At 38.6% G+C, this 26,243-nt stretch overlaps 1 protein-coding gene and 1 long non-coding RNA gene across 2 annotated transcripts in view; both read right to left on the bottom strand.

The window, feature by feature from the left end:
- The window catches only part of LOC124170941, a 38,647-nt gene extending 29,808 nt beyond the window's left edge, over positions 1 to 8,839 (bottom strand). Inside the window, exon 1 of the long non-coding RNA XR_006867614.1 lies at positions 8,517 to 8,839. This is a non-coding gene — a long non-coding RNA (uncharacterized LOC124170941). The remainder of the gene's footprint in view (positions 1 to 8,516) is intronic.
- LOC124170940 (rap1 GTPase-activating protein 1-like) overlaps positions 1 to 26,243 on the bottom strand; it is a 556,415-nt gene that overhangs the window by 494,331 nt on the left and 35,841 nt on the right. The gene's annotated exons all lie outside the window — the stretch shown is intronic.

Consider the following 26,243-nt stretch of genomic DNA (forward strand, 5'->3'; position numbering starts at 1 on the left):
ATTTTTTTTATTATTTCTGATTTTTAAAATTTGTTTATTTATTGTGGAAACAATTTATTCTCTAAGCTACCGAAAACTGGATCTATTGCTTTCTTGAAGATCTAACCATCGTACTACTTTCTTAACCACCCTTTCGGGTGGTCAATAGGTAGAGATTGGCCATAACTCGCGGTTTTGTCGTCAGTTCTATGCATTATGAAGTTAAATTTGAATAAATAGTTTTCCTTCTCTGCCCAATAAAGAGCTAAAAAAGTAAAAGCAATTGATAGGTAATTGCATATTGAAATAAATTTTGGCCCTACTTAAGGAATTTACGTAGCACAAACGTGATCTAATTTCGTTACACAGTGATCGTGAAACTTAGTAATGGAGTAAATGATACATAATCTTCCGATTTCATAGCAAAGGAGATTCGAGTCAATCAAAAGTATAAATTCTTTTAAAACAGGAATGAAACCTGAATTTCTGTGAAATGGTATAGTAGTGGTAAACACAAATTTTAAATAGTTTGATGATCGTTGTCATCACTATTATTTGCTTTAAAGGTCAATCTGGTCGCCGCTAAGCTGAAAACAATTTTTTTATGTCATCAATATTGTCCTCTCTCATTTGGATCTTAATATTAGTTTGCCTAGACATCTTTATTACGGAAACCGGATTTTTTAATCTAAATAAATAGTAACTAAATCACCCCTCTCAGCTTATCTTGTGTTGAGAAACCAAAGTGATGTATTTCAGAAATAAAAAAATCCTTTCTAGTTATTTTGACAAGGAAAATGAATCCCACTCTTTGATGTGAGCCTCTTAGATTGGCTTCGCCTTAATTTTTTATATGCATCTGATATGGCTTAGAGTAGATAACGGACATAGAAGAGAACATCCACGCCATTCGCGTTGGAAAGCCCTTTTAACTTCAATGCCCTAAACTCCTGAGCTAAATAGGTCATTGCTGGACAATATGACACGAGAAAAAGAGTGTAGGGTCATAAATTACAGCGCTCCAAAAAAAATTAACGATTTTCCGTAAAGTTTAATTAAACCGCTAGCCGTGAAATAATGGCCCGGGTTGTTGTTCTCCAGTAGCTCAGATTTATTGCGTTCGCAGCGGGGTCGTCGTTAAATAAATAGGAAGTGTGTACAGGGTGTTAAGATGCTTGAAGTGGCCATGAGAAAAATAATATGACACGTGAAGCCATTTAAGCGAAAAAGGCAGGATGGGTTTTGGACATCGTAAAGTGAAGTGCTCGGTTGGGTTTGAACCCATAGAAGATGTGAGAAAATCATAAACAAGTGAGAACAAAGGATATAGCAGTGATGAAAAGGGGACTGCATAGAGGACGCCCAATTCCATCCCATAGAAGGCTGATTTCTGTTGCCATTTCGGTCGCATTTAGATCGGTTTTCAAAAATATCCGCGGCGCTGTGACGAGTTCAATTCGATCCAGTTTTTTTTCAATATTTTGCAGTAAAATGAGTGTCATTTCGAGGAATAGGATTGAAAAGTAATTAAAATTGATAGATATTATCATCACGTACTTATATATAGTTCAGTTTATACCTCTAATGATACCTTATTTCTTCGTGAAACTCGAGTCAATTTGTCCATCAGCGACACGAGTGGCGACTTTTGTAAACCCATTTTAACCCTTAACCGGTGACGTGCGGTCTGAGAGACCGCTGCGTTTCTAAAATTATGAATATTTTCAAAACTGCTATTTCAAAATATCTATTATCCTCGTGACCGTCATAATGTTGCATAATAAGGACATAGTACTCTTAAAATTTAACGTTCTTATAATTTTTTTCTCAAAATTTGCAACTGAGTTTTAGTAGCGGTCTGTAAGACCTCACGTCACTAATTTGGACAAACCAATAAACGTAATGCTGGTGGAAATAATTCAAAAAGTTGTTATAAACAATTCCTAGTGATTTTTCAAGAATAGTTATAATTTGTAAGAAAGCATTTTTCGGTGCATAACGTGGATTTTAAGTACTTAATTAAAAAAAGCACGATAATAATAATAACAACTCGAGTGTTTTTTATATCAGTTTTTTGATCCTGTTTCAAATAACAACTTTTACTGGAAAAGGTGGCTCGTATTGGGAATGCATAATATTACATATAAGTTTGATAATAGTTGAGAAGTCAAAGAAACATTAAAATAACTAAAAATGCTTTCTTACAAATTTCAACTTTGCTTACAACTTTGCAACGTTTTGTGAATTTTTGTTTTATTGCGGTCTCCCAGACCGCACGTCACAGGCAGTGTAACAAGAACTGCACGTCACTGGTTTAGGGTTAATGCGCGGTGGGTGACAACACATTTTGAGGCCGACTTGAGGATCCTCTTCTGTAATATTCGTGAGTGATGGGGGCATTGATAATCTGAATTTCATAGAGAATTCGTTTCGCGCGATCTTTTACTTTAAATGACTCTGAATTTGGTTCTATTCGTGAAAGCATATTTATTGGTAGAACGGAAAATGAAATTTTACGATCTCCTAAGCGGAACATTCGGGTTTATGCATGGTTTAAATGGAATAGCACAAAAGAAATCATCTTTGGCACACGTCAAGTTAGGACATTAATTCCTTGCGTTACTAAATGCTACATGCAAGAGGATTACATTGATAACTTTCACTGCGTATGGAGTAGTTTCCTAGGCACAGATGGCTATTCTATGGGTATTAAATGACAACTAACTGGAAGTATCGAGCAAAGTGTAGCATAGTGTTTTGTTGCCTGCAGAAATCATGGAGACGGTGTTAGTAAATGTGTAAGAAGTTTAACAAAAATATTAAGCAGAAAAGGCCTCATTAACTAATAAGCTAAACTAAGTGAAATCAGAAAAGCATTTTGAAATTCTAGAATGTGCTTTGAATTCTTAATTGTATAAAAGAATTTTGTGCTTAAATCATATTGCAAATGTGAGTAGATTGTAGCATAAATTCAACAGCACTATTATATGAGGATTATCAGCTACAATTAATCTAGTGAATTCACGAAGTGTCCTCCTACATGTACAGCTTTTGTGAATTTGGTTCATTACAAAAAAGTGGAACACGTTGGTATTTACACAAAATCAATTTAACTTAAATGAAAATACGGTAAAATAATAAGAGGTAATATAAAAAAATGAAAGTAATCAATACTGACCAAGACCAAGTTTAAATAAATAGTTTTTCATGGTGTTCAATTCATTTAGTCACAAATCCTCTGCAGCTTATGACTCGCCGTCCACACTGATACGGTAAAGAGGGCTCCTCTTCCCCTCTATTGGTCCGGCCCTGGATCAGAACATGAAATTGTGATTGTGGCGTGGATACCATTCAGTAAAAAAAAATTCATACAGAGGCGTTTGAATGAAAATAAAATTATGAGCTTATGCTTTCGAGGAAATTGGGAGAGTAAAAGTGAAAAGAAATGTACTCAAGATGTTTTGAACTGAAACAATAATTTTCGCCTCGAAAAAATAATAAAAACCAGAAAAACTCTTCGTCGGATGAGTATTTTGTCGTTTGTCCTCACAGTCATCAGTCCTTATGAGTCCGTGTCCATTTTAGTCAGAGAACTGCTTCTAGGAGTTGCAAATCTTTAAGGCTTAAGTTTTTCGTTTCAAAGCAGGGAATAGATTAAAATACTAGGGAGAAGTTCATCGTCGTTAAGTAGTGACGAGTTTAAAATAAAAAACTTTGTAAATTTCACATGTGATTTTACTAACGACCAGTTTCGTTGCAGTGCAACATCGTCAGGTTGATGACGATGTCGCATAGTGACGAATCTGGTCGTTAGATTGGCAAAATCACAGGTGAAATTTACAGAGTTTTTTTTAGTTATAATGAAGCAATCTCATCAAGTCACGCCTCATACCATAAATTTTTGTGATGAGTTGCCCTTATGGGAGGACAGAAACTTCCTCGACTCAAATTACGGTACGTATTGATAGACCAAATTCAAAGATGGGCCGTGAAAAAACTATGCTCCTCTTTGTATCGCTTAGAGTTTTCCATGTAAAATGATGCTTTAAAAATTCGGCGATTTTACATTTGAAACAGGATCGACTTCGGGACATGAATCGATCGTAAAGAAATGATTTAAATGTGTGACTGAACGAATCCTTATTGAATGGAGACGTAAATTTATAGATTTTAAAATTAATGCTAACCTTAAAATAGTTATGAAAGAGTTTCCGATCGACGTGTCGAGGGTCTATAATATGTAATTACAGCCGGATATCATTTAATTAACCTTAATGCATCGGAGCCCTGGGGTGGATTTCCTTGAGACTCACCATTTTTAATTTAACAGCATTTATAGTCTTATTTTTAATATTATGATATCAATAACATGTTATAATGAGAATACGACACTTGCAATGTTAACGCGTTAGAATAAGGAGCACTCAGGGAAACTGTAAAATAGTCACTTTCAAGTAAATTTTTTTGTCCTGAAAAATCAAGCTTGGCTACTAATGCATTAACAAAAATACGAAATAGGGCTAAATTCTTCATTCGGGTATGACAAACCATGAAAAGAGCGATTTATTTAGTGAGTCTTAGATGCGTATAAAATGCATCAAAAAAATCGGAGAGGTATGCTACATGCTTGCTGTAAATTAACCACTTCTTTTACTAGTGTCGAACGCAGGTTTTTCAGTTTCGGCCAAGTTTTTATTAAAAAATTTAACAAGGACCTCTTGCCTTTTACTATTATTTCTTCTTACAAAAGTATGGCAGGAATAAAAGACACAAGGTATTCTCTCGAACTCGGTGATTGAACTAACGACTACAAGACCCTGAGCAAAACAAAAAGTTCAGAAAATTCATCGTTTGAGGGTGAAATGAACAATTAACCATTTGGGGTTAGTGGTAATATTTATTTTGATGTCCAGGCTAACTGCATAATAATTATGCTATACTTGACGTATCTTGAACCCCATTAGATAACTTTTCATACCGATATCATAAAAACAAACTTTTGGAAAATTTAAACAATAACGGGAGTACTCGGAGCAATTTACCGTTAATGTGTCAGAGTACTCAGGGAAACTGTAAAAAATTCACTTTCAAGTATAACTTTGGTGTACTGAAAATTTAAGATCGCCGACCGATGCAATAATAATACGAAATAGGGGTATATTCTAGATTCGGGTACGAAAAACTTTGAAAAACACACGATATGATTTAACACGATTAATGTTCATTGGCCAATTAACTTTAAAATGATGACTCTATCGTTACAATCGTCATGACATTTCATGAACCCAATTAGACAATCTTTCATGCAGAAATCACAAAAAAAAACTTAAGGGGAACATCTGAACTCACGACAAAATTTTATTCTATGTTCATTGAGAAATTTCCTTTAAAATGATGACTCTATTGTTCCCCGTAAAGTCGTGAGCTATCCTTCATTTCAGGAAGAAAAACCATGAGAACCTAGTGCCGGCTTTATAAATCATGGTCAATGATAACTATAAGTTGTTGTAGCGTTCACTATAACTTGAAGGTGGTGATTTTGTGTCAGACGAGTTGCTAAGGCTAGAATTTAACGCTCCACTCTCTTCCATAATAGGGCAAAAGAGGGGTTGGGGTAGGGAGGGGGGAGACGGTTCGATTTTTGTTTCATTCCGTCAGTTCCGCTGCATGCCGGGAGAATCAGCTGGGCGCTCTCAAATGGGTGAACTGCAATGTGAGTGGTCGATGGGAGCAGCCAATTCCTGAGAAAAGGCTGACGTAGGGCCCAAAATCCTGGCTGGGGGAGGGTAGAAAATATCGTGACGGAGACAGTGAACCACCCTCTACAGCCCCGGGCCGTCATCCGTGAATCGATATTGTTCCCACCAATCGAAGTCGTTGCAACAATTAATTCAGCCCCCCCGGGCGGATATCTATAGACGGAGACGCAGATGAGCAATTGTTACCACTACCCTGAGGAGCTCTCGCGAGCGGTTAAGTCACTGATAATGCTTGGCTGAGGCCCTATTTTATAATGTCTAGTTGTGAATTTTCTGTGTACGTCAACGAAATACAGCGGTATTTATGTAGAATGGCCTTTACTAGCGGCTGGTATAGTTTAATTTTCCTAGCAAAAACTTTGCACCACCTTCAAGTTAAATTTTATTCTCCCAGAACTAAAAGTTATCATTGACCATGATTTATAAAGCTGTTACCAGATTCTCATGGTTTTGCATTCTGAAACATTGGATAGCTCACGACTTCGCGGTGAACGATGTAGTCAATATTTCAAAGGAAATTAGTCAATGAACATAGATAAAATTTCTTCGGGTGTTCAGATGTTCCCCTTAAGTTTTTTTTTTTAATTTCTGAGTGAAAAATTATGTAATGGGTTTTACTATACGTCAAGAATAACATTATTACTTCGCAGATAGCCTGGAAATCGGAATAAACATAATCACTGGCCGCAGATGAATAATTTTTCATTTCACTCACAAACGACCAAATATTCCACAGTTTTTGTTATTTTCAATGTCTTCTAGTCGTTAGTTCAATCTTCAAGTTGGAGCGCGTGCGGTGAAGATAATCGGGGTACGTTTCAGATAAGTTTGATAATTATTATAAGTATATTGCAAAACTTATGATGGGTAGTCATAAAAATTTGAAAGGGTAAAGAGAATTAACGAATAATTGAAATCTATCTTGATATTATGAAAATATATTCAAGAACAGATAAGGCTAATAATTACTTTTCTCCCGTCAAAAATAGAAAACTACTATAAATATAATGCTGGTATATTACCTGGAAACATCGATTGAGTTTTGATAAAACAGTGATGTAATCAACTTCATATTCGCCTTCCGTGGACTAATTTTGTTGTGTGCGTATTAAAAGTGATTTATCTCTAGCCAAAATGTACATTTGTTATTCCAGTAACATATGAAAGGATGCACATTAAATCGTAGTGCACGTTGAGCGAAACTCGTCCCCTGCCAAACACCCTAAATGTGGCTAGATGGGAACTATGTAGATGTAGGTGAAAGTACCGAAGCCTTTCGCGGTCGATCGTCGTGGAAAAAGCAGGAGATTTCCCTACATAGAGTTACAGTCAATGTAAATATCAGAGCTTGTCGCGCACGTTACGACACACCGTCTGCCTTAAATGACCAAACGGTGCGCTCGCGAAGCCGTGGTTATCTCGGAAGCGGCCTGTTTGTGTTCCCATCTCCCGTTGGGGATTCGAGCCAGCCAGCTTCTCCCGCGGCCTTGACTCCCCATGCCACTGCATCCAATGCAGTGGAACACATCTGACTCGTGCGCAAAGCAGGAGGAGGGGGGCGGGTGTTCCCCCTTTAGTGAAGGGAAACTTTGCTTATGTGCGATGTCCCGTCGTGACTCGTGATGGATGCTGTGGGGACATTTGAATAGGTGATATTTACGATAGACTCGAGGACGCGTTCGGTGCTACCGAGGTCGCCTAAGGCGAAGTGTTAATGCCTTGTCAATGAAACGGGGTCATTATTTTGCCCCCAGTTAGTCATGGGAATCGATCATGGTTGAAACGTAACGGCAGGTCGTGAAAAACTGCCAGAACTCACGTCATTGTCTTTACGCGCAACAGGCGAGGCATTAGCGTAGTCGTTGATAACGGCAATTGAAGAAAACTTTACGATTTGTTGGGACGCGCCGCGTCTGAGTCGGATTAAAGGAGAAAAAGAACTGGTCTGATGCCGAAATTTCACTAATATCGACAGGATTTTGATGGAAGTGGTAGTGAAAACATTAGCATCTGAATTTACGATTTAAATTCTCTGAATTTTTTAAAAATTGAACCTTTGAAATTTTCCTTTATCTCACGAGTACTGAAATTTTTACTGAAATAAATGGCGAATCTATCTCAAGAAGGGATATGAAAAATGACTGCCTTCAAACTTTCAGACTAAATAAATAGCGTCACTGACGTCTGGCAATTTCCGGAAAAAAATACGCTGTGAATCCAACTTATCGTCTGGAGTTTGTTTGGTCGCTACTGTCTACACAGTTTTCTAGGAGGAGGTCGGCTGTAGACACTTAATTGGGAAAGAGGAAACCGCGACTGGAAATGTCCCGCGAAATGCACCTCAGCAGACTGATAATTACTAAAAGGCACGGCTGTGTCGCCCGATTCCTCAGCGATGACGCCCGTGACATTGGTGAGACCAAAATGTGTTTATTCCCACCGTCACCCACCCCTCGCTGTTTCCACGGATGTAGCGACTGGAAACAAATCGAAGCTGAGGAATGCAAACGCAAAAGAGAATGCACCCAGAAATTATAGATGAGCCTCCCACCTTCACTAGTCGCTAATGAAACATTCCGAAGGGTCCACCTGCGAACGCGACACTAGCCAGCGCTGATAGAACACCGTCATCCAGGTCTTTCGTCCTGTCCACTGTCTTCAAGCGTCTTCTGCAGTCAAGGTCCTTTTCGTCGAGGTCCCGGGAGGGTCACAGAGTCTGTCAGCGGGGAACGTCTACGTCAGGTTATAGTGGGATGTGCAAAATAGCAGGTTCGTCACCTTTCTGTCCGCTCTCCTCTTGCGCGGTCGGTGCGGTCTCAGCAGCCAGCTTGGCCGGAGGCTAGGTGCTTGCTCGGGCGGGACAAGGTAGAGACGCGACGGCCGGAGAACGTGCTCGCACGGCGGAGTCTGCTGCTTGAATATGGGACTCGGAGGGTTGAGGGCAGGGGGTGCCAGAGCAAAGGGGGGGCAGCAGAAAGGAGGGGGGGCAGGCGCCCCTTCGCCCTCCTCCGGAGTGGGGCTGGGGTTCTTCTTTTCGGTTCGGCCGCGACTGGAGGGGGATGAGAGACTCCCCTCCCCCGTGCATGGACACCGCGGAATACGGCGTGCGTGAAGGTTCCCAGATCTGTCGCTAGGAGGCTCTAGCGGCGCTGGCCTACATTTCTCAGTTATCGAACGGCGGTGGCTGCCGTTGCTGCTTGGGGCCGTGCTTCTTCCGCCCCCTCTCCACCGCCCCCATTCTCTCTCTCTCTCTCTGCCTCCACACCGCCCCCGCGCCCGCCTCAAGCCGCCCCGCGACCTTTTGATTCCTCGTGGGCCCCCCACTCCCGCGAGCCATCGCGATTAAAATGCTCGGGCGATTTTTTCTCTCTCCTCATAACCGTATCACTCGCTTTTTCTTGTGTGCACCGCGATGCACTGTTTCGGATGGGAGTTTTCGGGCATCTCAAACGTCCTTAGCGGGATGAGCCGATACGTGGTGCTATTCATCTCGGATTGGAAGCGTGGTGGGATGATATTTCGGTTTTTAAGTGAGTTTTTTATTGTTGGAAATATTTGGAGGTTAAATAATTCCATCGCCTTTTCACGCGGTGCATTTGCATCGTATCTTTCTGAAGCTTTTAAATCGATGGTACAACAACACGCCTTCAAGCATAAAAAATATGTTCTCAGTTTATTTTTCCTTCGTATTAATCGTAAAACTCGCTCTTTCGTTCTTGCACCCCTAAGTATGGAAGTTCAATATCAACCTTGTTAAAATAGTGAATGCACATCGGTTGAAAATATGTATATCTATGGAGATATCAAGTACTGTCCAATTTTGCGGAGATGAAATTGTATAAAAGTTGTTTTTAGGCATGGCGTAAAGGCGAAGCATAAGAAAATACAAAAAAAATGTGAGAAAAACATAACAACAGGATTGTAATGACAATATGCAATACTTATTCTCTTGTTACTTGTCTCTTGAATAACCTTATCACTCGCTTTTCCTTATGCGCATCGCGATGCAGTGTTTCGGGTGGAAGGCTTTGAGCATCTCAGTCCGATGTATCGGACTGTTTCTCTCGAGCAAGACGTGCGGCTGGCCGATTTATTAGCCGAAACGTGGGAAATCTCTCAATTTTGTTGAGACGAAGGTATGAAACCAATCATCACCACAGCGTAAAACAATTCCATCGCCTTAATTCAAGATTAAATATAGAATAAAAATGCTTTTCAGTACGCTTAATTATTATATTGGCCGATATAAAGAAGTTAAATATTTTCCAACGTTACGGCACAAACCAGTATGAACCAGTTTTCCCCTCAACGTAAAATAAACAAACGTATAATATTTATTGCAGTTTAAATTTATAGAAAAAAAATACCATTCATACGAGTTAAACATATTTCTTTTTTTCCTCATCGATGCATTGCTATAAATAGTGCCGACTGAATATTCAAATTCATCCGATTCGAATCTCCTTGGAGAATTTTGAATATGAGAATATTTGTTCCATGAGTAAATTTGACTCTAAAAACATAATTTCTTACGCACATTTAGAGTGAAAACGGTAAAAAAAACTGATGAATGATTATTTATAAGAGGAATTGAATTGTTAAAATGAGTCATTGCCAAAATTGACTTCGCCATAGATAATCGAATACTTGGTTTTGCGATTGGGAAATGAATCCTGCAGATTCGGATTCATGCTCGTATTTCGGTATTTTCATGCGCTAACAAATTGAGGAGTATGGTTCTTGGTGATAAAAACTTTTCTGAGTTTTCGCCCTTTACGTATTCGGAGTCTCCTGATGTCATGCATATCAATAAATGCAATCCTATCCGTATTACCTGAAGAAACTGATAGTCAACGTTCGAAAAAACTCAACATACCCGCAACGAAATTCCTAAGTAGTGTTTATCACGCTTCATGATTCATATATTCACGTATCCATGATTGCTCCAACGCGCATTAGCTGCGTTAACTGCGAATTATTCCTGATTCAAACCAATTTCGACGCTTTCAAGCACAGATCTAACGTTTTGAATTACCGTTCGTATTTCTCGCAGTTCTTGTTGGCAGGTTATATTTACGAGTTCTTCGACTCCGCTGGGTAGAAGGGGGGAGTTGATGCGTTGTTTATTTTAGGAATCAGCTGACTCTCGATGTCAGTGGGGTTAAAGGACGGGTCAAGATGAAGGTGTTATGTTCAGCAACTTATATGTATCGTGAGTATCATGTGATGATGCATAACGTCTCATCGCCAAACTGGCATATTTATTTAATTTAATATATTTAATATTAAATTATATATTCATATAATGCACATGATTCCTTGCGTGCATCCTTCTAGGGCAAGTTTCTCCGCAAGAACTTAAAGGAATTATTGGATTCATAAATTACAGTATATTGAATGAAATAAAATAACTATGTTTTATTCCACACTTTATTTTAAATCGTACGATCGGTTTCAACACTTAGTGTTATCATCAGGTGATAACACTAACACCTGATGATAACACTAAGTGTTGAAACCGATCGTACGATTTAAAATAAAGTGTGGAATAAAACATAGTTATTTTATTTCATTCAACATGAAGCAATTCCACAAAGTAACGCCTGAGACCGTGTCTGAAATTACAGTATAGATAAACGAAAGCGTGGAGTGCTCACATTTTTGGGGTCTAAGTCGGTACAGAATAACAAAAGCGACCATTAAGAAATTTTGTCTGCATCGGCAGTCACTAATGTATTGGTCCAGAGGTTTTTTTTCCTTAAATATGCAATGAGCGCGAGAAAAAAGGCTGTAGTTTTGTTTGAAAACGATTCTTGTCGGATAGATGTGATGCGATACGAAAATATCATGTAATTCGTTTCACGGTGGAGCCGTTTAACGGCGGTGGAACCTATCATTCACATAAACAGTCACGGAAAAAATAATCTGGACGCAAATCGGAACGCAGACCTATATTTATTCATTCAAGTGCTGAAACTATTACGCTACCTAATTTCTTTCGTATGAAATCTTATTTGGCTTGACGTCTTGGAAATTCTATATATCCATGATAAAATATGAGCCGCAAATGGTATTTTCCAGACTTTAATACATAACTCCACTACCAACTATGGTTTCAATCCACCCAACGAGTCATTATGCCATTTTCAAGGAAATGAATTGAATATTAAAGCGTGAAATTTACCATTAGTTGTTTATATTTTATCACGGATAATTTCTTTCAATACCCTTAATTTCACGGGAACTCAATTAAGCTTTTTATCCCGTTGAGAGCCAAAAAAACTAATGATACTGCCTAACCTTTGCCCCATGCACTGGGCCGCAATTTTTAAAGGCCTGTGGTTTGATTCGTAGCCCATTCGTCTGATTCTTCACTTGGAGTTAATCACTGATAGATGATACGGTTAGAGAGAAATTTTATCTGAATCGGGAATAGAAGCATGTTTTATTGTGCCCGAGGCAATGCGCAGACCACCATTCTTCCCACATTTTTTATTTCTCGAGGCTATCTCCGTATCTCCTCGCGTACCTGCCTCGCGCGCTTTTATCCTCTGTCGCAAGCGTCAAAAAATGGGTCGCACGTCATACACGAGGTCCTAAATCGTTAATTTTTAATCTTTCGCCGAGGCTCTTAGGGATTAATTTTTTATTTCAGTGCATTGTGCCGTTGGATTATGGTGAAATACCTATTAAAAAATGCTCTTCCGTCTTTTCGATGCTGCTGTTATTTTTCTACGACGCATAGCACATGTGAATATTCGTTAATTGGAGATTATAACCTCTTCCCTCGTTTTTTCTCCTTTGATGTTCATCATGGCCGAACGATATTCCAATGTGATGCAGCTCCGACTAGGGAGAAAGCTTTTGTTTACTGCTATGCTAAATGCTTGGGTTTACCGCCGCTTATGGCTTGATGCTAGCGATAGTAACATAGGATTTGTCAGACTTTCTCATCACTCAAGCGAGGGATTTCTGCTATTGAGACTCTTAACGCTGCCATTTTATTTGGGATTATACTGAATTATATGAACTAATACAAGATTCCTACCAGACCCGATCGAATGGGATAAAATGAAGTGGGAGGGAAAATTTCAATAGTCAATAAATACATGCAGTAGTTTCCTTATCCAGCCAGTCCTAGGATAATAGAGGAAAATTGGAGAGGAATCCTTTGCTCTTTATAGCCAGATTTGGACGGAAACGTATCGAAGAGTTTAGTTCAATGTCATCACTTCAACTAAATTAGATTGATAAAGTAGTAGGGGGAAGGTATACGGTATTTATGACTAAACATTGTTTTATAATTGCACAATCCTAAGCAGTAATTAATATCAGTACCTATAAGATATTATTTTTTTAACGCATCGCACTTAGTAGCTCTGCCAGAAGAAGTAACATTTGCCGGCTTAACGAGGGCGATTTTTTATTTGAACTATTATGGTCAACAAACCGCGACCTCTCCATTGATTCATTTCCTTATTAAAAGTTGGAATGTAGTATTCACATGGAAACGGTCATTTTAGCCTTGAAGAAAATGAGAAATTCATGATATATTTAACCCCTGGTGTTTACCATCCCCGCATGCTGCCCGAAAAAAAATCTAACACAAATGTTTTAAAATGGGATTGCAGGTCTGAAACTTTTAAGTGTATATTTATCCCTATTTATTTGTAGCAATAACTTCATAATTCTCTCATTCCGCCAACAACCACTCGATTGCAAGGTTAATTTTCATCTTATAATTAATCGATTGATAAATGAAATAAAAGGTCGAATATTTCTATTGACCATGTAATCTTTGTCATTCCTATGTGGGTTACAAGAAATTTTTTAAATTAGAAAGGAGTATAGACGGAGGTAAATATGCACTTTATGCACTATAATCCAATTTTTAAATCAGCGCATATTTTTCTCTATTTATGGTATCTCCATCTTTCGGGTTTTCGCGGCGTTGTTTGTCTAAGGTTGACTATAGGTTCGCCGGGATTCCACCATGCGTCTCCAGGTAACGAGGAATCCCGGCGAAACTGTTGCCAACCTATGACAAACCACCCGGCGAAAACCCGAAAGATGGTGAGATCAACGAATCAAGAACGCCACAGAAGACTACGAGGTGACATTGTTTCTATTTATTTGCACAAAAAGTTTCCTGATTCTCTAATTTCTGCTATTTAATACTCGATTTCAGGGTTAATATTTGTCTCGCAATTAATCGATCGATTAATGAAAGATAAACGTCGGAGATTTGAACTAATAATCTTTGTAATTCGTATGTGGGCTGCAAGAATTATATGAAATCAGAGAGGAGTGGAGGAAGAGTTCTCCAGCCGGTTCCAGGGGTTTTTCAGCACCCGGCTGGAAACCCAAGAACTCTTCCTCCAGTCTATTCGCCGGGAAAGCCTTTGATCCTTCATCAGAGAGTAGTGTTGAAGTCCAAGGAGATGTAACGAGTCTAAGAACCTCCATACTAGAATATACACATGAGGAGGGATGCATGTTTAAACGTTCCCTCAAATCTGGGTAATGTGAACGCGTGGACATGCGCAAACGCGACCATTGAATGGTTCCCGTTCTAATTTTGAGTCGTTGTTCCGGCAACTGCTTCCGCGCCCTCTCTCGAGTGCACACGCGTCTTCGAGCCGACAGTCCTTTTAACACCCGTGGGAAAATTTTCCACAGGCGCGGTGCCCAAGTCTTAAAATGATTGGCTGTTTATTTCGTGAGATGGAGCGGCAGCCGAGAAGCAGTTCCTAACTTTTATGAACGCTTGAAATGGAACGGAGGGAATAAAGAGGGAAACACAGTGCACTACATTTCATTGATATGCTGTCATATCAAGGCAATACGGTGCAGTTATAACGGGATTGTCGGCCTGGGGTTGATCACTTGGTTTAAAGGGCATGAAGACTGGTAGCGAGTTCATGTATATGGATAAAACTCCAAGACAAGTTAACATGGCAAGTTCTGGCTTGGCATAATGCGACGTTTACTTTCAGAGTTTGAGGAAAGTTAAAGCAATACTCGGTAAGCATCTATTATCTTTTAATTTCAGCCATTAATATATTGATAAATAAAGCTATATAATTAGGCTTTATCTCACGTTATGAAAAGGCCTCTTAGATAATGTTAGTACGAAGGTTTCCGCGGTGATGGTTTGATCCCTGCATTTTTCTCGGGTTTTCTTCCGCGTCAGTTGGATTGTGGATGAAAAGCTACTGAAACGGAAGAAGAAATGAGAAAAATGCAGAGACAGGCCTCTGATCTAGTTACAAGTTGGTTTATTTCGCAGAATTTCGCGTCCCTTTTCAAGGCAAGTTATGTCAATTAAATATTTTCTAAAAGAAAGGAGTTTTCAGGAGAACGAACCTTGCATATAAAGAAATTTTGTGAGTATTGCACTTTTCTTCTACCTTAATTGTCCTAAAATTTTGGGAAACGTTGGAAATATACATTAAGATTTTTGAGCAGTCAATGTCATTAACATCACTTTTCTATGCATTTAAGTTTCAACCGTATACTTCTGTGGAACTTATGCTGATTTTGATGAGATTACTCGCTTTCGCTCGCTCTGGCCTGTGATCTCTCTGTCACTTCTAAAAAATTGTGTCTGCCGTATGTTCCCTAAGTATCATTTCTTCGGTCATATCTAACCTACTTACATTGAATCCTAGCATTACCAAACAGTTCTTGGCTTCCAAACTTTCTGAATGTTACATGGTTTGAATTAGTGGCTGCCGCATTGACGTTGGTGCCGTTAAGTAGCTTCTCCGCGATGTTCCAATTCCTCATTACCATCGATTCTTTGACCTCCAAATGCCCCCGAAAAGTGAATGCATATAGACAGTAAGGAACACTAACATATATAGATAAAAACTAACATATAATAGATAAAAATAGAACATGTTTCAACAATTTTAAAGAGTTTCAGATGATTTTAGAGGGGGTCGATTCTATGAATTTTTGCCTTATCTCGTCTTGTTCACTCAAAAAATCTGTATGAACCAGTAAGTCAGTGGTTGGAATTGGGTTTTACTCTGTAGCAATAAAGAGAGTTTGTCTCAGTGAATAGATTGCAAATGTAAATACTGGACAGGAGAGAAATAGTAATAGCTTCTCTACAGTTGATCACTGAATTCTGTACGAAAATACTGCCTTAATTCAATTTTTCTTCGGAGTGCTAAAATTGAAAATTTTCATCGGAAATTGAAAACAGAGTACGAGTAATAGTTTACGGAAACATCTTTCGAGGCGTTCCCAATCTAAATGCATTGCATATTTTATGAATTTTCTTTGGTGATTGTGCAATTAACTACGCTATAATGGGGCATTTTCTTAAAAATTGGTTACATCTGAAAAATGATGTTTAGTGAAAAAGTCTTGGATTATACATTAAAATTGAGGTTGTATTTGAAATGAGCACAATAAACTTAATTAGAATTGGTGGAAACAACGAGAACAATTTTTTCTCATCCAAGTTGTTGGTCTATGATTTTTTTATTTCCTGTTTTGAGATTTACATTTTCTCTGGCGGCAAGCGAGTATTTGTAATAAGTGCGGAATTTAATTTAGGGTAGCTGTTATATCCTGAAAATCTATTTCTTGATGTAAATATCATCTTTAGTATTTATTTGTTATATTACTCAGAGCTTCAAATAATGGAATAGAAAATTTATTATCATTTATTTCGGGTCTTGAGCTTTCGGATGATTATATTTATGTTTGATTCATTTGAACAGCTCAAAGCTTTGTTATAGCCAGAATAATGCTCCATTATTTATGCGCTAAAGTCAACAATACTATGTGACGTATCGTGCATATTAGCGAGCAATTCTTTAGCGTCTCCGTTAATATTTTTGACTCCAATATTCAGCCCTACATTTTTCTCCCTCAAGAGAAGAAAAGACGATCTATTTTCCCGCGGGGAAAATACTGAGAAAATATAAGTAAAGTATTGAGCGTTCTTTCTCGCAGCTGCGATGTGTGTACTTGGCACTTAAAAGGTGAAATAGATGCTCGTAGGTATGTTCGCTCTTTAACGTTGTAACATTTTCTCGCCGTATTTGGGGGATGGAAATGCATAGTGAAAAAGTACGACAGAAAGTTGTTCGCATTCTATTGTCTATAGCCTAAGTAAATGCTTGTAGGTAATACGTAAACAGTGCAGGTGGTAAAATAATTATTGAGGGACATCAACGGTGAGTCAAGAAACGAGTCACAACGGTTTAAACGATCACAAAAGACATCTTTTAGTATAAATACACTTTTGCTTACTTATTGGAAGTTTCTCCTGTCGTAAAGAAAAGGCGTAGCTTGATGGCACTCGTCTTTCAAGGTGCAATGCTCTCTCTGGAAACCAAACGAACGCCTCCTTCATTGTTCCTGTAGCTCTTGCATCGGAATTTGGGATTTTTCCCTCGCGAAGCGAATGTGAGGACGAGGACAGAGGACGAGGGTTTGAAAGCGGCGGCGGCGGCGGCGGCGGCGGCGGAAGTGATTTCGAGAACTGTGGCGGAATGGTGTGCCGGGAATCATTTGAAAAGACATTCAGTAAATTTCAATCTATAACTGTGTTGCCGTCGACGGTGAAGTAGCGCAAGGAGCAAGGACCTTAGCGGCTATCACGAGGACTGCTGTTGGATGCAACAGAGCTTCTGATACATGCTCTTGCGGAAAAAATGAAACCGATCGAGAAATACTGGCGATCGAAGAATTCACGAATATTACATAAGAGGATTCTCAACCCCGCCGCTAGAATTGTGGTCGCTCCGCGCGCATAATAATCAGATTTCAAAATCTCCACTCGCGGCGCTACCTAGTCATCTATATCCAGTTTTCACGATACAGTACGCGGCAGTAATATGCAAATGAGCCAATAAATCATATAAAGCACACATTTAACGCATACGAGACGATTTTCAACAAAAGAAGGCCAATTCCACTACGATTAATGGCGAAAATCACATTGAACGAGATACAGCTGCCTAGTGGCGCCGCCGAATAAAATGCGCGGGAAAAGGCAACAGATGTAAACGCTTCTCCGCCGTTTTCTTCGGCCCTCTTTATTGAGTCCGCATAGAAAAATTCACGAGTCGTAAACTCACGAATATTAAGGCCGTTTTACACGGTACACGGAATTGCGCAATCTGACGTACGTGCGAAGGCGCAATCAAAATTCCGTCGTGTAAAGCGGTGAATTGCTAGAACACATGCGAGAATGCGTGGATGCGAGACGGCAACATAGCCCCTGTTCTAATTTCGTTCATGCATTCGCGCAATTCCACGCCATTTTAGAAATTAATGCATCTCTAACCTGCGCAATTCCGTGCCCCGGGTAAAACGGCCTTAACAAAAATGAATCCTCAAGTCGTCCCCCAAGCGTGTTGTCACCGACCCCGCATTTTAATGGGTTTATAAAAGTCGCTGACTGACAAAGTGATCCGAGTTTTACGGGGAAATATGGTATAATTAGGGATGTTAACCGAAATTTATATTCAGGATGATGTGATCTATCAAATTGATAACTTTCCAATGCTATTCCACACAATTACAAATATTGTACTGCTAAATATAGGAAAAAATGTGATCGCATTGCACTCATCACGATGCGCCATGGGCATTTTTGAAAACTGAATGAAATGCGAACGAGTGGCTACAGAAATCAGCCTTCTGTAGGATGGCATTAAACCTCTCTATGCAGTCCTCGTATTCCGGCTATCACGAGGACTGCTGTTGGATGCAACTCAGAGAGCTCCTGATACTGATAAAAAAATGAAAAACAATAGAGAAAAACAGGCGATCGAAGGATTCGTGAGTTGTAAACTGAACGAACTCATCGGAGTTGAGACAGAATGGATGTCACGGCCGGTGTAGTGGTGTTCATTCTTACAGCTCGGGCTAAGAACTCGGCAATATGCTAGGGGGAGTTTTCAATGTGATTTTTCTACTAAAAACTGAATATTTCATGTTATATACTTATTCCGCGGGTTACCGTCTGCTTTCGATGATTCTAATGAAATTTATGAATTTCCATGGCGGGTATTGAAACTTCGGTAGCCAAATTATTGGCCTTTCATGGTTATCGATTCGGTAGTCTTCGGGTGTAATCGATAATCAATTGTGGATCATGATCTTTAATAATTGATCTTTGATGAGCGATGGTCGTTGAACATTTACAATCAAATCTACTGTTGATGATTTTCTTTTGTCGTTTTATGGAGTCAATTTTAGATCTTTCAATGCTATCAACTGCTTTAACTGATTCGCTGGAAAGAACTCAATTGATTCGATACCACCGATAGGGCCATGACATAGACCAAAAAATCGTACATTGATTATGAGTAAGCGATCTTATATTGTTATTTAGGATAAAATACTGTTCCAATCATGTTGATCACCTGCTGTCCAAATCAAGTTTTGTTTAACCGTGATCTATCTGAAGTCATCTTTGCATCACCTTCGTTAACAAAAACTATACATGGCTGTGTAGTTGTATTTAAACATCGGAAAACCGCACCTGATTATCCGTTGGCACATTATCCGAGTTACAAATCATTGTTGAGGCGTTAAGCTGTCTCGTTCATTGGAAATTGGCAAGTGAATTGCTGAGGTCTTGAGTCAGACAGCGTATCCGAGGACGAAGTGTTCTCCACAATCTGTATAAGTTTGAAATAGTATATGTGACTTTATTGACATTGAAAGATATAATGGATTTACTAGGTTGTTTAATGGCGGCAGTGTTTGGATATGCTGAACTATGGATTATGATATTTTCATGAAGTGTTTATTTTTGTTATCTATAATTGACTAATGGATGGACGATAACGCGCTTTTTCCAATGCATAGAAGATAGGTAATGGGAAAGGCGAAGATAATTCCATCCTCAGCTGACAGCAGGGATTGAATAAAAAACAGTTTCAGTGAAGGGTAGAATGTTAGCGTACTTAGTGTGTTCATTGAAGAAGATTTCTGAATAAAAATTGACTTCCTCCTGATTAAAGAGATAATATCTTCCTGCGTTACAATCAATCCAAATTTCTCTTCAAAAATAAATAGTTATATCTTTTCACTTTCCACGGATACTGGAAGCCATGATCATGAAAAATATTCCGTTTTTATTTTGGGATGAATCAATAATTTTGCCATCTCGCAAAATTCAATATATTTTTCAATATATTGAATTTTGAATTTATGCCTTATTTATCGACGATGTTGCGGCATCTGGTGAGACAATTTCATTATATAAATATATTTGTGCATTGGCAAAATTGAAGTGCCAAGTTTAATCAGGTCTTACTATTGCTTTCGTAATAGGTTACTGCACATTGACGATAGCTAATCGAATATATTTTGTGTTAAATCTCATAAAAAGTAAATTTCACCTCTTGATGTTACGCAGTGATCTCTGTTGAATTAAATCATTCAATGCTGAGGTCCAACCGATACACGCGCGATACAGTAGAACTCTTCCCAACCTCCTCCTTACCTCGCCACTTAATTAATGCATTAACTACGTGAGAGGTTCAGAGGGGGGAGGGGGTCAAGATGATTCTCAGCTAATCTCACGTGGGGAGAGGGGGGGTCCTGGCAAGTACCACGTATTTTTTCCTCAAGAAACAGTGTAAAATTGCAATCTTAGTAATATTACATACTAGTCTAAACTAATCTGAAATAAAAATAATTTAACAAATTGTTATTTGATAAATCCAACGAAATGACTTATATAATGACGTATTTACTCTGAAAATTCGCATTTTGAACAATGCCACGTGAGATTGGAGGGAGATGGGGAGGGGGTTCGAGACAAGTCTCACGATATGTCGCTAAGGGAGGAGAGGGAGTCCAAAAATCGCCAAAATCACCTTAAGAAATCAATTTACCTCTCCATTTCTAATGACATGAGGCCTCTCTTTCACCCTGCCCTTTATATTCTCCTCCACCCATTGGCCTTCCCGTTGCTGTGGTTCTTTCCCCAGTGTCGCTCTTCTACAGTTATGACTAGAGTCCTCCTCCCCCTAGGTTTTTATGTATTTCTTTATTTGTCCGTTTCCTCATTGTCTCCCTACTGTACGCCTATTTCACACCCCTTCCTAAAACTTGTCAAATCCTCCCTCACCTCTTCCCAGAATGTATAAATATGAGGTTCTCATGTACGGTGATGCCTTTTAACAGAATATGAATGTGCGAGCCGAAACGCATCGTACGCATTAAATAATTGTGGAAAGGTGCATATACCTATTATTTCAATACTGCTGTAGTACCGCAAAATTATTGTCATCTTGACATATTGGAGGAGTACCACACATTAGAGCAAAGAAATATTTCTCATGTCCGTTCCTTCAATTCTGTTCCCCCTGGCGCTCGTGTCTGGACCCCTCGAGCAGATGCTTTGTGTTGAGAGGTCTGGAATAGTTTTATGCTTTCCGGTTACGGTTATCCTGGAGTCGAATCTCGGGACTCGCTCCGCCTTCCCCACTCACGACGGCCTCTGAATCGGAGGTTATTTTCTCCTTGAGATGCAAGTTCCTTCAGTTTGAAAGGTTGTGATGTCAATCGTGACGTCACGTGAACAGGAATGAAATTCACATGAATATCCATGAGAAAGAATTCCCTTGTACCGGGAATAGAACCACGGACCTTTGACTTTCTAGGAAATCAGGAACCTGGATAGGGTTGTGGTCTGCGCAGTGGCCCAGAAAGCCAATTCAGAGGGCGCTTTCTTGAATAGGAAGTAATTAATTTATTGCAATTACAGTATTCCAAGTCTTTATACTTTCAAATTTATTGCTTACACTTGGACCCCCGCGAGGGATAAATACCGACCGCGTGCTATCACGTTTCAATATAATATTTTTGAATCGAAAGATTAATTTTAACTGACGTTACTTGTCAGTGCGGTTATTAAGGTGCGTGGTTCCATTCCCGGTGCAAGGGAAATTTTTCTCATGAGAATTCACGCTGAGAGAGGGTGATAATGAGGGAGATTTTTTGCAGCAAAAAGGTAGCCTAGCATTATCGTTTACTATATTAAAGGTTTTATACTGTATGTTTTGGCTTAATGAGGCATTGCTCAACATAAAGATATTACAATAAATGAATAGTGCACATAGCATGGAGAGCACTCGGCGGACGCTTGCTTTGCGTTCGTTTTAGCCCTCTCATGGAGGTTTTGCTTTGCGGAATATCTACAGCGAACGAGCTCACCAGCGAAAATAAATGGAAGTCCGAGGTTATGCCAAGTCTTCATCTCTATGATTTCTTATTAGGCCTTTCCCTAATTTTTCTATCATAAGAATGATCTTTTACATACTCAAGAAAGGTCTGCCTCGTCGAGAGTTTTTAAAGAAAAAATAACAAGTATTATAAATGGGTAAAGATCTTTTTGGAACAATTATGCAATTTTCTTGCAAACATTTATTTGTCAAATCCAAAAAATATAGGGAAGAACTCTAATCCCTTTTCCTGACTGCGATGAAGTTTCTGGTGACTTTGTAAAATGACATTTTTCTCCCGGAAATAGGACCAAAATTTTGGCGGCCTTCGCCATTTTTAGTTCTTTCCAATAAAGGTTTCGTGAACTTGGGCCATTATCAAGGTATCACCTCGGGAGTATCCGAATCGGTCGATACCTTTGGTATCACCTTGATATTGACACAGGCTGTCGAAACTCTGGTCGATTTAAAGAGAAAGGGAAAAAAGCGGAAACGGCGTTATGCTTTCCATGAATTCCATTAATAATATTTTGTTTTCGTCAACCTTGAATTCACCTTGCTGCTTAACTTTTATCCAGACAGTTGTATCCTCATGAATCCATTTTCTAGCTTATTTTAAACTGCTCCTTTGCTGGATTGGAGGATTTTTTTCCATTTGTCAAAGAGATTATTTGGAGATAATCTACCGCCTTAAGCCGTCTTTCACATCAGTATTGGTTCTCTCTTTCCCTGATCCTCTTTCTGCTTTGTAAACTCATGCACCGATCTTCTAATGACATCTCTTAAAACTATATCTTACTAGGGCCTTATACTAAACTTCGTTTACAGGCGGGAATATGACAACGAAAATATTCGGCCCCCAACGAGTGGAGGCACTACCAAAATACCGTAGCATGTACCTTTTACAGTGCAACCGTTCATGATTCTTGCTAGTCATTATCGCGTCGCACAGTGGTCCCAAATCGAAAAAAGCTGGCCAAAAGTCATTTTTTCGACTTTTTACGAGGATGTTTTGAATTATGTATTCGGATTCTACAGAATATGGCCTATAATATTTCGTACCTGATAGGTCTGTGTGATTATCATGTTGACCTGTGTAACACGTCAAACATGGGCATGTTCAGCCTAAAACGCCCGAGGCGTATAAATAGTCGATTTTAGGGTGATTCAACTTAATAAATGACTATTTTATTTTCGTGGGATTCATTTGTCAATTTTAATATGGTAAGTTTGTTTATTTGTTAACAATATTATAGTATGTTTTGCTGGTTTCAGAATTTATTATAACAATATTTAATTATTTATAATTTTAGCTGTTTTTGGGCCTATTTTTAGTCAAATGTGTCGATATAGTTTTGTGCCCCTCCGTGCCCCTCAAAGATTCCTATGCTGAATACTTAGGAAGAGTGTGTACAACAAGATGGAGAAAAAAAATCTTGCCTATACTTGCCTATCCGACATCTAGAGGGTTTTAAGTTGAGCAGTGCACTGCTCCGCTGAGGGCGGCTGGCCGGCGGCCGGCGGGAGACAGTGGCATTATCGCTCAAATATTCCTGTATCGGTGGTCAAACTTGCATGGTGTATACATAGCATAATTCTACATCCTGTAAGATTACATACATCAAGTGCTTCACGCCTATCGTATGCACACTTCTCGTTTGTGCACTAACCTTCAAATATTCATGAAAACAATGAGGGCCGGTTTTCAACCTCTTAATAAGAAACATATTGAGTGATCAAAAAGCGACTACTTACGTCACTATGCGAGACTCTTACAGTAACCACAAGATGCTTTTCTCTGCATAACTTTCCTCATGTTTTTATAGAGAATAGATCCCTTACCTGCTGTACAGCGTTGTCAGCACGTTATTCCGAAATAAGGTATTGGCGCTAAGAGAAATAAATGCTCCCTAATGCCATGAATTGTTCACAGAATCATTTCAACAGCCCATAGACATAGATAGGATTGAATTTGGAGGGAAACATTCGTCTAAACCCACCAATGGAGCGTGAATCTTGCAAGTGCATTTTTTTATAATAATGGAATGAGGATGACGGCCTCCCTCACCAGACCATTGCATGTATGTGGTGAATATTTCCCACTCAGTAAGAATTAACGATTTTCTTAGTGAAAAAGTGCTGTGCTCCGAACTGTGTTAACACGGCTAACTCGAGAAACTTCTCCTGTCCAGATAGTTAAAGCACTTGCTTTGGCGATGTTTGGCATTCAAATATTAGGATACGTCGGAAATTCAGAGGCAAGTCTATATAAGCTTGTATATCTTTTATTCAATGTCAACTCATAATTTCCGGTTTATTATTGGTTTAAAAAAAAACAACTTTTAGAAATCACTTTCATCGTTACAGCCGTAAATACTCGTGTTAAATTTGAATTATGGGTGCCGCAAATTGTTTCGTACCTTGCGGTGTACAATAAAAATACAGAGAGAATAGAATATTAATAAGCGAAGAAGAAGGAATGTGTCGTGTAATATTTGAAAACAAGATTTCGACTGAATGAAATCAAGCATGCAAAAAATATTATGACGCGTTTTGTGATAAGAATGTTTCCTCGAAATACCTGAGAAAGTGGAATCAAAGCTCGATTACAGATGAGCATTTCAAAGAGATGTTCAAAAGCTGGTTGCAGGAGGAAATGAAATTCCCTCCAGAAGCATATCAATGCCTCCCTCTCGCATCTAGTGAGTGCAAATGATTACCGTGTAAGCACAGTCGGCGAATATATGCAGTGTATAAAAATAATCATTCATAAATATCAATCATCACATTTTTAAAAGTGAAGTTTTAATTCAGGATTTCATTTCAGACAAGATGAAATTACGTGTAAATATAAAATTATAATCAATAGGTAAGAAATATTGGACCCGTTTCCATAATTTTGAAAAATCTACGAATAAATGCTTTGTGTGTATGAAATGTAATTATTAATGTGATTTGTAATTTTCACGACAGGTATCGATGAAACACTTATTCATAGACTTTCAGTGATATTAAAATCTCTGTCCTGCGGCTATGAGATAAATAATGAAGCCTTCAGCCAGTATTGCATTGAAGTAGCAGAGCTGTGCATCGATTATAGTTTGTATTATATTCTTCTCATGGTACATAAAGTGCTGATACATGGAACAGCAATTTCCAAAGAATCCTTTCTTACAGTTGAAGTTTTAACGGAGGAAGCATTGGAGGCCAGGAACATAGACATGAGGAAATTCCGAGAGCATTGTACAAGAAAATACCCAAGAATGTTAAATTATGAAGATATCTTTCGAAGACTCCTTTAAATATCTGAATCATGCATTTTAATTACATCAGGAGTTACAAAAAATACGAGGTCAGCCCATCCGGTGAGGTGAAAATTTGGTAATTTTATGTGATTCGCAGAGCGACAATGAGTCCGATGTGGTGACATCGGACGACGATTCTTTTAAACTTTGTTCTTTGTGATACATGAAAGCGATTTTATTGCAATTTGAACATTATTTTCCTTAATGTTCTTAATATCAGTCATTTCTTTCATCTAATGTGACTTATCAAACACATGGAAGCCTAAAATGAGTGAGTGTGCGTATTTTTTTCCGATTTTGGTATCTCACCGACTATGCTGATGGTCGCGGGTTCGAATCTCACCAGTTTCATGTGTAAATTCTATAATGGGTTTTAACAACAATTTATACATTTTTACCTTAAAATTATACTATTTTAAGCTCTCCATGAACAACAAGTTATCGCCAATCGAAATGACATCTATATCGAGATTTTCTAAAAATTGTTTAAATAATAACAGCTCAAAAAATGCTAAAATGAAGAGACATCGTAAAAATAATGCCAAAATCATATTTAGACGATTAAAATCAGTAAGAGATACCCACATTTGTTGCTGTTTTAGGTAAAATTACGACGTTATTAATTTTGGCCAGCTTTTTTCGATTTGGGACCACTGTGCGTCGTCACTACTGTAGAGTTTAACATATACGAAGGTGGTTGGATGTTTCTTACTCTTTTTGCACGAGTTTTCTTGAATACATTTTAGTAAACCCGTTGTATTTGCAGAATCCAAGTCTTCAAACTTTCAAATCGATTTCACTTGAAACCTTTCGAAGGATAAATACAGACCGCGCACTATCAGGTTTATATATAATATTTCTGATTCTAATGCATAATTTAATAGATACGCTACTTTTCTATGAGGACGTTAAGGTATATACCCTTGTTGTAAACGAAATGAAATTGTCTCACCAGATGCCGCAAAGTCGTCGATAAATCAGGCATGAATTCA

Source organism: Ischnura elegans, chromosome X (genome assembly GCF_921293095.1).
Source record: "Ischnura elegans chromosome X, ioIscEleg1.1, whole genome shotgun sequence".
NCBI lineage: Eukaryota > Metazoa > Arthropoda > Insecta > Odonata > Coenagrionidae > Ischnura > Ischnura elegans.